Genomic DNA, 12,773 nt, shown 5'->3' on the forward strand with positions numbered 1-12,773 from the left:
AGGTTGTTTCCTAATTTTCTGAGAAATTGCCACACTGACATCCAAAGGGGTTGTACCAGCTTGCATTCCCACCAGCAATCCAGAAGTGTTCCCTTTACCCCACAACCTCTCCAGCATAAAAGTTGTCACCAGTATTTTTGATCTTGGCCATTCTTACAGGTATAAAATGGAATCTAAGAGTTTTGCTTTTCTCTGATGACCAAGGATGTTGACCATTTCCTTCAGTGTCTTTCAGCCATTGATGGAGGTGGGTCTTGTATTAATCTGTTGCTTTCATTGGTTAATTAATAAAGAAACTGCTTAGGCCCATTTGATAGGCCAACTCTTAGGTGGGTGGAGTAAACAGAACAGAATGCTGGGAGAAAGAAGCCGAGTCAGAGAGTCGCCATGATTCTCCCACTCCAGACAGATGCAGGTTAAGATCTTTCCTGGTAAGCCAGCTCATGGTGCTACACAGAATATTAGAAATGGGTTAGATCAAAATGTAAAAACTAGCCAATAAGAGGCTGAAACTAATGGGCCAGGCAGTGTTTAAAAGAATATGGTTTCCATGTAATTATTTCGGGTGTAAAGCTAGCCAGGTGGTGGGACGCAGCCCACCAATTTTATTACAAGCCATTTTAGATTCCTCTGTTGAGAGTTTTCTATTTAGGTCTGTACTCCATTCTTTATTGCATTATTTGTTCTTTTGATGACCAATTTTTTAAGTTCTTTGTATATTTTGGAGATCAGCCCTCTCTCTGATATGGGGTTAGTGAAGATCTTTATCCATTCTGTAGGCTGTTGTTTTGTCTTGTTGACTGTGTCCTTTGCTTTACAGAAGCTTTTCTGTTTCAGGAGGTCCCACTTATTAATTGTTTCTCTCAGTGTCTGTGCTGCTGGGGTAATATTTAGGAAGTGATCTCCTGTGCCAATGTGTTCAAGTGTACTTCCCACTTTCTCTTCTATAAGGTTCAGTGTGGCTGGCTTTATATTGAGGTCTTTGATCCATTTGGACTTGAGGTTTGTGCATGGTGATAGATCTATTTTCATTCTTCTATATGTTGATATCCAATTATGCCAGCACCAATTGTTAATTTGATATTTTTAGCTTCTTTGTCAAAATTCAGGTGTTTGAAGGTGTGTGGATTAATATCTGGGTCTTTGATGTGGTTCCATTGGTCCTCCTATCTGTTCTTATGCCAATCCAGGCTTCTTTCAGGACTGTAACAGAGTTTGATGTCAGGGATTGTGATGCCTCCAGAAGTTCTTTTATTGTACAGGATTGTTTTTGCTATCCTAGGCTTTTGCTTTTCCATATGAAGTTGAGTACCGTTCTTTCGAGGTCTGTGAAGAATTTCACTTGGATTTTGATGGGCATTGCGTTGAATCTGTCGATTGCTTTTGGTAAGATTGCCATTTTTACTATGTTAATTCTACCTAACCAAGATCATGTGAGATCTTTCCACTTTCTGTTGTTTTCTTCAATTTCTTTCTTCAAATATTTAATGTTCTTGTCAATCAAGTCTTCCACTTGTTTGGTTAGATTTACTCTGAGATATTTTATGCTATTTGGAGCTATTGTGAAGGGTGTTGTTTTTCTGATTTCTTTCCCAGACCTCCTGTGTACAGAAGAGCTATTGATTTTTTTTTTAGTCAATCTTGTATCCTGTTACATAACTGAAAGTGTTTATGAGTTGTATAAGTTCCTTGGTAGAATTTTTGGGATCACTTATGTAAACTATCATATCATCAGCAAACAGTGAGTTTTACAATTAAGATGACTGAGGTTTAGAGATTCTTAGAATATCATCCAACATCAAAACTAGATGCCTTCCATCTCAGATTCCTCCCACCATGGTGCACAATGCATTAATAGTTATATCATGTATTATTAGCAGCAAAGGTTGGTAGAATGGCTCTCTGGAATTGCACGATTCCACTGTGACCAATGGAGAAACACAATGGAGAAAGTACTTTGTTTTCCTGGTGGCCACTGGAATGCTTCTTGGGTAATACCAAAGGATCATTAAATTTTCCTCAGTAGACATACCACTTTTTTTTTATCATTTTTATCCTGTTTGATCCTTACAACACTTCCATGATGTAATAATAAGACAAAGGTTCACATGCCAATTTATTTGACAGAAAGAAGAACCAAAGCTGAAAGAACCCAGCAAACCCTCAAAGTATGTGTTATGGTTTATTGGATTTGGAAGATAATGCTGAGTGCCTACATTACATCATCTCAGTCTAAATTACAGTTAGTGAAGGGGGATTCCATTTTGACTCATGTAGGAAAGCATCTCAGAATCTTACTTGTGATCACTAGCATGCTCCTCATATAACAGGGACTTACAACGTTCTCTAGAGTGGACTTCGTGATACACCAGTAGCTATATTTAGCATTTTCAGTTCATTGGTAAAAGCCTGGTTCCATTTTGTTTGGGGTACTATTATGAAAGGGGAATGAAATTATGAAGGATTTCCTTATGAACATTATATAAAGTTTCTAAAACCCACTAGCTAAATACTAACCAATCAAAATATTTCTCATTTTTACTTCTAGATAATATATTTCATAGAAAGTTATTCCCCATAGTACTATTTGTCTTAATATGTGTGAGTTTAATTCAAGAAATCCTTCATTTTCACACTGGACATCAGTAATGCCTAAGCTACAAGCCAGTTAGTGAAGAGAAGAACTCAGTATTTTTTTTCAGTTTCTTTTATTTATTTTAATACCCTAAAGGATAAAAATGAAGAGTTTTCTCCTGGCAAAAGCAAGGAGTTGAGATATTTTCTGCCAAAAGAAAAGTTATTAAAAAAGGTAAAATATGTGCACCAAGATTTGAAGAACCTCCCTTTGTACATGGAGATAGAATTCCCCACTCAGTAATTGCATGAATCATGTTGATGGGCCACTGCTTTCCACTAAATGAATAAATTATAATTGCTAAGCATTGAGAATACCCTTGCTCCATGTACAGGTCCTGTGGTCCCCACTGGAATCTTGTTCTCTTGAACCATGCGTTCCAGCCTCTGGCTGCCAAGTGTTTTTATGTCTTCAATAAACTAAGCTGAACCAAGCTATTATTACTGAATTGCAGGCTATTAGAAGTTGAATGTAGCTGTTGGTGTATCACCAAGGGAAATAAAATCTTATTATGTTCATTTTGTATGTAACCTAGACAGTTGCATTTGCAAGCTACCAGCATATGCAAGAGCTGTTTCAGATCTGGAGGGGTAGCAGAGGAGGTCATGTCCTGGTGTCCCTGACTGTTTTAGATTCCTCAGACACCTGGCACAAAATTAAGTATTCAGAAACTAGAGGATCAAAGACTTCTTCCAGTCTGCTCCAATTGTTTCAAGCAATTAGCTGAAAAGTGGTAAACACATACAGTAAAGGAGCAGAGGCAAGGCAAGAGAGATGAACCGCACATGAAATACAACTGCCTAGTCCATCACTATGGAGTTTATTAAATGCCTGATAAACATTTATTTTAAAATATTTTGCTAAACAAAAAAAAGTTTTCCCAGTTATCTACTAAGCAAAATAGCATAATATTGGCCATTATCTCTATTGCCATTAAGTTAAAGCCAGAAGTAGACAAAAAGATTAAATCCACATTAGAGTAATTATCTATTTAATTATTGAAGTACCTCCTATCCAAAGAGACAAGAGCCACATCTAAGTAATCCAATACAACACAAGGCTCCCAAGCCATGTAAAGTCTTGTGGAGGATGACTGCATAAATTTTGGTTGCTTCCTCAAAATTTATATGAATTATTGAAAGACTGAAGTTAATGTTTTTATCAGATGTTTTAAAAAAGAATAGAATTTTAAATGTATTATTTAAGTAGAATAAAATGTATTATCCCAATTACTTTTTAGTGGCTATGTGGCCAAATTCTTCTTCAAAAAAGAGATGGACCCTATCCAATAAACGTTATTACTCCTTAATACAAAATGGTTTGTGTTCAAGCCTACAAACCATGGTTTAAAAAAAATATGCACCTATAATTTTTATACAGTTCAGGTCTCTCTAAAAATCACAGTCAAAATGTCAAGCTAGAGCCAGTGCACCTAAAGAAATGGATGTCTATTTCTTTTATTAGAAGACAAACAGTATTCTAAAAAGAAAGCAAGCATGTAAAAAGTGAAAATCTGAGTGTTTGGTCCATTGCAAAAGACTGCCAGTGTTTTCTCTTGCAGCTTTTACAGTTACATAAAGCCCACAGAGTCACTTTCAATTGATTTAATAACAACTGCTTTTCCACCTGCAGCAGATGAAACAATGCCCTCTCAAGCCAGTAAAAATCGCTTTATCTTAATCCTGAGACCTATGCAATCTTTCATGGAAAAGCAGATCTAGGTATCAGTACAGAAGAAATTCAAATATCTAATGAACTGATTCCAGAACTGGAGGATTACCTGAAATCATGCCAGATGACTTGAGGGCCAACACAAGTGTTAATAAAAGAAAACACAGAACCATAAAAATTCACCAGAGTGGAATATGAAAAGCAACATTCCTGGCATTACTAGATTTAGAGAAAGAGGTCATAAGCCTCTGAATTGAGAGCCTACTGCCTCTAGGTCCTTGCTTGAGTTCTTATAGTTAGTTTTCATGGACAACAAAACACTTTCCTCATGGAGTTAATTTTACTCATTTTGTTTATCACAGTGGTAGAAAGCAAACTAGGAAAGCTACCTAACTCTGAATCTTCCCATACCATTCCACCCTATCGCATCTCAGGCCCCAAAGCAAACAGGCTACCTCTCCTAAATTCAAGTCACACTTCTAGCTTGCTTCTCCTCTAAAGAAACTGACACTTAGCCAAGAATCTGCATGTATGTAGTCCCAGGTACACAAAAGGAACACTCAAGGCTGGGTATTCAAGACAAACCAGGCAAAATACTGAGGCCCAATTTATAGACGAGAACAAGAAAAGAAAAAAAATGAAAGAAAGAAAGAAAAGAATTTAAATCAGCTAACACTAATGCCAATGACTAATTCTCATCTTGTAAATAAGACTTCCCAGAAAGATGCTCTGTCTACAAAAACTCCTTGACTTATTTGAACTGGGTAATATGAAGAGTTAGAATGCTACATGCCCAGAGGTTAATTACTTTGTCTTGCCCCCTGCAGAGCCATTCCTGGCAGACCTCTGTGTGGGAATTAACATCCTGTGACTAACAGATTAAAAACCCCACAAACCAAAAGCTAAGCATGTCATTACATAGCATCTGGAGCCTATCATAATTGCCTTTCTGTTGTACTCACCAATGTGCTGTGGAATAATTCTTTATGTCATGAATATGTACTACTCTCATTGGTTAATAAGGAAGCTGAATAGTCAATAACCAAACCGGATAAGGCTAGCTAAGAGAAAGAAGAGCAAAGTCTAAGGAGTCAAGAAAAGAAGCCAGAAGAGGCAATATGGACACACCATACTGAGAAAAGGTACCAAGCCACATGGCAAAGTATAGTTTAAAAATATGGGTTAATTTAAATGTAAGAATAGTTAGTAATAAGACTGAGCTATTGGCTGAGCATTTGTAATTAACGTTAAGCATCTTGTGTTTGTTTGAGAACTTCTGGAGGGACAGAAATTTCTGCCAACAAATGACATTTCAACATGAGGCTAGAATTTCCACATAATTGCTTGCAAAGCTTAAAAAGGAATTCAAAACACACAAAAATGGAGTCAACCACGACTTCTTGGTGACTGACTTTTCTTGGGTAGATGGTTTGTAGATGATACAGAGACAAGGCTCCTGTATCAGCAAGAGAGGAAAAGATTAAAAAATGTACAGAGAAAGCTAAAAAAAAAGCTCATAGAGAATCATGAACTCTAGACCGACAGCTGTGGAGCATCCTTCATATGGGGGAGGCAGTGGTGAAGCTTAAACTCTTTGAGGGGCCCCTGGAAGTAAGACCAGTATCTATCCCTGGTGCATCAGTTAGCTTGTTGGAATCCATTTACTATGGTGGGATACCAAGTTCAGACTTAATATAGTAGGAGGGATGGAGGGGTTTATGAGCAATGGGTGATACACTACTTGGTGGCAGTGTGGATCCAAATTTTCCTCAGAGCTGGAGAAGTAGACATGACTCTCATACTAGTACCTCCATCACAAATCTAGACTCTCAGGGAACCAAGAAAAGAGGAAACAGCTGCCAAAGCAGAGGATTTGGTCCTAGCCATGTTGTTTAAAAATTTAAAGGAACATATGGTTAGAAAAACTCTACAAATATACGATAAAGACGTATCCAGACCCCCCCCCAAAGTCTCTGAACAGGTTAGAGTGTATTTAAAAATATACATATAGTTCAGAGAGAAAACAGAAAGAGTATATATGGTAATAGATTTAAAAAGTATAGTTTTAAGAAGGGATAAAGTAATATAAAAGAAAATAGACATATAAATATGGAAAATAAACTATGGATACTGTATGTTATTGTGTTATCTTTAATTTTTTGACTGCTGAGGAAGTAGCTATAGGTGCTAAGACACATTGGATTATAAATATTGCTAGATCAAACCAACCTGCACATCTTAAAATTTCTTCAAAATCTAAGTCAAAAGGTTTGTTACTTTGGAGGAGAGGTTATCCTTTTATTTTTTACAGAAAATGAAAGACTATGGATTCATTCAAAGTTAAAGATTTGATCAAGGAAGACCCTCTGAAAATTTTGTCTTAAAAACATACAGAAATAAGCCTAGAAAAACTGCAAGACATATCATGTATATGTTGCCTGCTCAAACATAAAAAAACAAAAAATAATCCTTGTTTGACTAGTATAGAATACTTGTATTAATGCAGATATGTACGTTACCTTTAAAAGTTTATGTATTTTCAGAGCAAGCAAACCAGACACCAATAAAACCAGATGGACCAAGTGATCCAACGTCTAGAACAGCTTCAAGACTGCTGACTGAGATGGTCTAGCCTCACAAATTAACCCAGTTAAGACCTAACAATTATCCTTATTTTCTCAAGGTTCCCCAAAGACACCATTACCCACAAACAACAGAAAGTAGTCTGAAGAATGACACCCATGTTCCCAAAAGATTAGCTATGAATGTTTGTTATCATATAACAAAGTTGATCATAAGTTGTTATTGATCATATTTTTTAAAAAAATGCTAAACATGCCGGGCGGTGGTGGCGCACGCCTTTAATCCCAGCACTCGGGAGGCAGAGGCAGGCGGATCTCTGTGAGTTCAAGACCAGCCTGGTCTACAAGAGCTAGTTCCAGGACAGGCTCCACAACCACAGAGAAACCCTGTCACGAAAAAACCAAAAAAAAAAAAAATGCTAAACAAAAGAGTTAAATTCAGAGATCTATTTCTAAAGGAAAAAAGGGACATGATATAGATATGATAGGAAAAGAGTTAGATTATTGACTCTACTTTAATCCAAGAAACAACTATTAATTTCAAAATACTTTACCTTGGCATGAGTTTTGGTTTACTGATACAAATTTAAAGTTAAATTTGTTATATTGTGTGTATGTTTCTCCTCTTGCTTAGGGTATTATGTTTATGTATCTCAGTTAAAGATACAATATATAATTAAGAAATATAGATTAATAGTCATCTATATTAGGCAAACTGACAGTTATGTTAGGTATGCTTTCAAGGTCATAAACAGATATATTGAGATAGATAGATTGTCTTCAAACATTTCAAAGACCTACAGCTTTCTGCTCTGTCATGCTGTAATGCTTTAACAGTATCCCAGATACTTCATGGACAATACAAAAGGTTTTGATTGAAGTTCCCACAATTTTATGAGACTTTTTGATATAATAATAAGTATATGTAATAGATAAATGGCAGATTTGTTAGCAAGGGAAGCTGAAAGGCAAACCATCACACAAGACTGCCTGAGGAATACATAACTATAACAAATATGATACAAAAGAAAAAGTCCAAAAAGTTGAACATACCCTTTGTAGTGGCATTTCAAATGTATTTTAGTAAATAAAGACTGTCTGAGGATTTGAGAGTAAAACAGTCCCACTGGTCAGCCTTAAAATCAGATTAGAGTAACACCCATTTTTAGTCCCAGTAGCCACAGTGACACACTCCTTTAATCCCAGTAGTTACCCTAGTTGCCATAGAAATTGGGTGGTACATGCCTTTAATCCCAGTAGTACATGCCATTGATCCCTGCTCTAGAGAGGAATATAAAATGGGGTGAGACAGCTCTCAGACACAGTCTTCTTCTAAGATTTAGAGGCAGGATCGCCATTTTAGGACTGAAGTCAAGGTAAGAATCACTGGCTGGCTGTTTTGCTTTTCAAATCTTCAGGTTGAAACCCAATTGCTGACCCTGAGTTTTCATTTAATCATGCTTTAACCCTCAGCTTGGCTTTTGAAGAACACACTGAGTACATAGTTAATTTTAAGCAGGCACTCAACATGGTACCCAGAACAGATGCTACATTACCAGAAAAACAGATTGTTAAAAATTTTTCCCCTCCAGAAAAAAAAAAAGAGAAGATAATTTTCTGATAATAACATCCATCTACATTTTAAATGTAGTTTTTAAAGACCCTATGGAAAAACTCCAAATTTACTTTCTAATTTTCTTGTCTTCCTAGCCCATGAAAGCAATTAAAAAGAGTAGAATCAAAGAGGGTTTCTCCCTCCCAATAGCTATCAGCACCAACAGCTCCTCAGTTTAAAATAATAAAATATTATTAATATTTAGGGGGATGCATGCCACAGAAGCTGTGTGGAGGTCAAATGATCACTTGTTATAGTGGATTTTTCCTTTATCCTAAGAGTGTTCCAAGGATCAAACTCTGGTCACCAAGTTTGTCAGCAAGAGCATTTATCCATTGAGTTATTTTGGCAGTCCTGAATCAAGAATTATTGCCATTTTTATTTTTATTCTGAAAATTCCAATTCTTTCCAAACCCAAAGAATATTCCTTAAAAATTTTACACAAATATTTAAAATAATATTCCATACAACTAAGAATCATATCTATATACATGATTTTAAAATATACATGTAGTCAAATCATATAATAGTGTAAAGATTATTAACTCTCATTATTAAACTTCAGTACTCCACTATGTGATGATGTCACACTTATCTGCCCCCCTCCTGAGAGAGGTTTGTATTAGCTTTCAGGGTTTGACATTAAACATGTAATTCTTTGTTTAATATCCTTATACCTTAGACCACACAAGGTAAAAGAGTGATTTCACGTTAGCAAGGACTCTCTCTGTGTTTCTATTCTGAACATTTTGTACTCACAGATATTTGAGTCTCAAGAATCCAAATCACGTAGAAAAGCTTCTCATTGCTGTGGTACTATGCAGTTACCTAATTAGCCAAGTGACTTCATATGTCGATGGTCACTTGAGCAGCCTCCTCTAAAGTGGGTAGTTCATTCTACCCACCATCACTTGTTTGTGAATTTTATCTCATTTTAAAGTTATTTGAGCTTCTTATGTTGCAATTTTTCCATGTTTCTGACTTATTTTTAAACTTCAGGTATTTGTGTTGTGGATGAATGCAAGTAAGCATCAATTTATCAAGGATTTTTTTAAAAAATGGATATTATGGCCTTATATTATGAGCAAAGGGGCCAAGACCATGATACGGAAACCCATAGAAACAGCTGACTCAAGCAAGTGGAAGCTCACTGACTTCAGACTGACAGCTGGGGAACCTGAAAAAGACCGAACTAGACCCTCTGAATGTGGGTGACAGTTGTGTGGCTTGGGTAGTTTGTAGGACCACTAGCAGTGGAACCAGTATTTATCCCTAATGCATGAACTGTCTAGATACAGCAATGAGGTCCGTGGTCCTACTTCAAGTGTTGTGATGGACTTTGTTGACTCCTCATGGGAGGCCTCACCCTCTCTGAGGAGTGGATGGGGGGTATGGTGGGGAGAATTTGGGGGAGTGGGAGGAAGAGGAAACTGGGATTGGTATGTAAAATAAGATTGGTTTAAAAATAAATAAAAGAAAAAAATACTTCCTCATTTGAATGTATGAATACTCTCTAGGTTCTTTGGCAACTTTAGTGTTGATTGTCTATACATAGCCTAGGAAATTTGATGTAAACTCAGGTGAATATGTAGGCACACTCATTTTTTCTAGTTAATGCATCTCTTTTTCTGTTTCTGTACTGATTCCAGATACAAATATTTCAGAAGTATGAATTTCCTTGAGCTATTATTTTAGTATCAATTTTCATCAACTTTTACTATATGTAAATTTTAGAATTACTTGAACAAAGCCTGGAAATGACTATTGAGAATTTAGTTAGAAAGACATTAAATGCACACATCAGTTGGTAAATTGGCATCTTTTGCCATTTTTAAGCATTTAGGGGGAAAAAACTCAGTGTGTCAGCTCTCTAGTTTTAGCAGATCCTGCATATGTACATACTGGCAGGACACATTCAACTCTATGGAATTTCAAAACAGCACAGAAGTGGAAAGGGAGCCGTGGGAGGAGCCTGGGAAGGACTGGGTGAGAGGGTGAGGTGAATATTATAAAAAGACATAAAAGAATAAATAAAAACCAACATAACATGAAAAAAATTTGTATCATTAATACTATCTAAATTTCCCTCTTAAATCCTTGGAAATATTTCCTTTTGAAATATTTTTAGATATCTAAGTCTCATGAATAAAATATAGCTAATAAGAATTAATGAATAGAAATATACTGATGGTATGTTTTACTAGAGTGTCTTATAGTATATCATACTATGTTGCTGCAACTTTTGTATTATAAAAATTTATACAACAGCTTTGATCTTTGAAAAATTAACTAACATCTGTAAATAAGGATGACTTTTTCAGTTTCTCTCCAAATCTTAATTTTTTTTCTAGAATCTTGGCATCCAAATTGTCCTTTTCAAGAGACAGATGTTCAGTTACTAGGAACCCTATTTCAGGTGAAATAATGCATGATATGGATTGAATGCATAGGGCCAGAAGGACAGAGAGGAAGGCTGAGGCCATATGAGGCTAATATTGCAGTGAATTTATGGGGTAGTGACCTGCTGCAGCAATGAAATACCCAGATTAACATTTCTGAAGTCCCAGAAACTCATAATTCTGGAAAGGACACTAGCCATTCAGACTGTAGAAGAACACAAAGCAACTAGCCAACCTTTAGAGGTACCAACATTTTTACCTTTAAAATTGAGAAACCAATATGGGTTAAACAGTAGCCACTAATAGAAGACAAACTGCATAAAAATTACAGGTAACAGATGTGCATAGGGTAAATCCAAATCTTAATTGCATTTTAGTCATATTGCCTTCCAGAATTTCCGCTACAGGAATATTAATACAAAGATAAGATATTATCTTAGAATGGATATTTTACCACATAAATCAAGTAAAAAATTAAAAACTTATATGGAAAATGTCTCTGAAATAATTATAAAAGGAAAATTGAGACTTCGTCAACTAGCAGGTATAGACCCAGCAGAGATTATAGTGCCTTTTACTACTGATGAAATTAAACAGTTATAGGAAGACAATGAACCTTGGCAAAGAGCTTGTGCTAAATTTTTAGGAGAGATTAATAGCAACTATCCCAAAAGTGATAGATTATAAGGAGATCTACTTGGATCCTTCCTCACATTGTAGGGGACACACCAATAACTGAAGCCCATACATTTTATACTAATGCAAACAAATCAGGAAAGACAGGTTACAAATCAGAAGATTTGTAAGGTGGAACAAAGCCTTTATAATTCTGTCCAAAAGGCAGAATTATACACAGTTCTCATGGTGCTAAGGGATTTTAAAGAACCTCTTAATATAGTTACTGATTCACAATATGCAGAAAGAGTTGTCTTGCACATTGAAACCACTGAATTTATGCCAGATGACACAGAATTGACTTCATTATTCATACAAGTTTAAGATATAATCAGGAATAGGCTTTGTCCCATATACATAACACACATCTCATCCCATATGTGTCTGCCAGGTCCTCTAGCACAAGGTAATGCAGAAATTGATCAATTACTAATAGGAAGTGTGTTGAAGGCCTCAGAATTCCATAAGAAACCATCATGTCAATAGCAAAGGTTTAAAGAAAGAGTTTTCTATTATACAACAACAAGCTAAGGAGATTATAAAGAGATGTCTTACTTGTTTTTTCTATAACCAAACACTGCTACCTGCAGGGACTAACCCAAAGGGTACTCAAAGGGATGAAATCTGGCAGATGAACATGTTCCACTTTACAGAATTTGGAAAATTAAAATATGTACACCACACCATTGACACTTATTCAGGTTTTCAATGGACAACTGCTTTGAGCTCAGAAAAGGCTGATTCAGTAATCACACATTTATTAGAAGTTATAGTCATCATGGGTATACTTGCACAGAAAAGACAGATAATGATACAGCATATGTCTCTTAAATAATATAGTTTCTGTGTGATTATTTTGGGGCTGAGCAGCTGGAACCCAACAAGAGGCCTCCTCCTACAGCTATGTTTTACTAGAGTGTTTTACTGTTTATCTTACAGTGTTGCAACTTTTGTGTAATAAAAATTTATACAACAGCTTTGATCTTTGAAAAGTTAACTAACATCTGTAAATAAAGATGACATTTTCAGTTTCTCTCCAAATCTTATTTTTTCAATACTGATTTGTCCTAATTCTCTAAATTATTTTGCTTTCATTCTATATTTTTAATCAAATATATCTATTTTGTTCTGTATTGCCTTTAATCGTGCTTTCTCTTTCATTGATTTCTGCTTTTCATTATTTTTTCTCAACAATC

This window comes from Chionomys nivalis, chromosome 26 (assembly GCF_950005125.1).
Source record: "Chionomys nivalis chromosome 26, mChiNiv1.1, whole genome shotgun sequence".
NCBI classification, from domain to species: Eukaryota; Metazoa; Chordata; class Mammalia; order Rodentia; family Cricetidae; genus Chionomys; species Chionomys nivalis.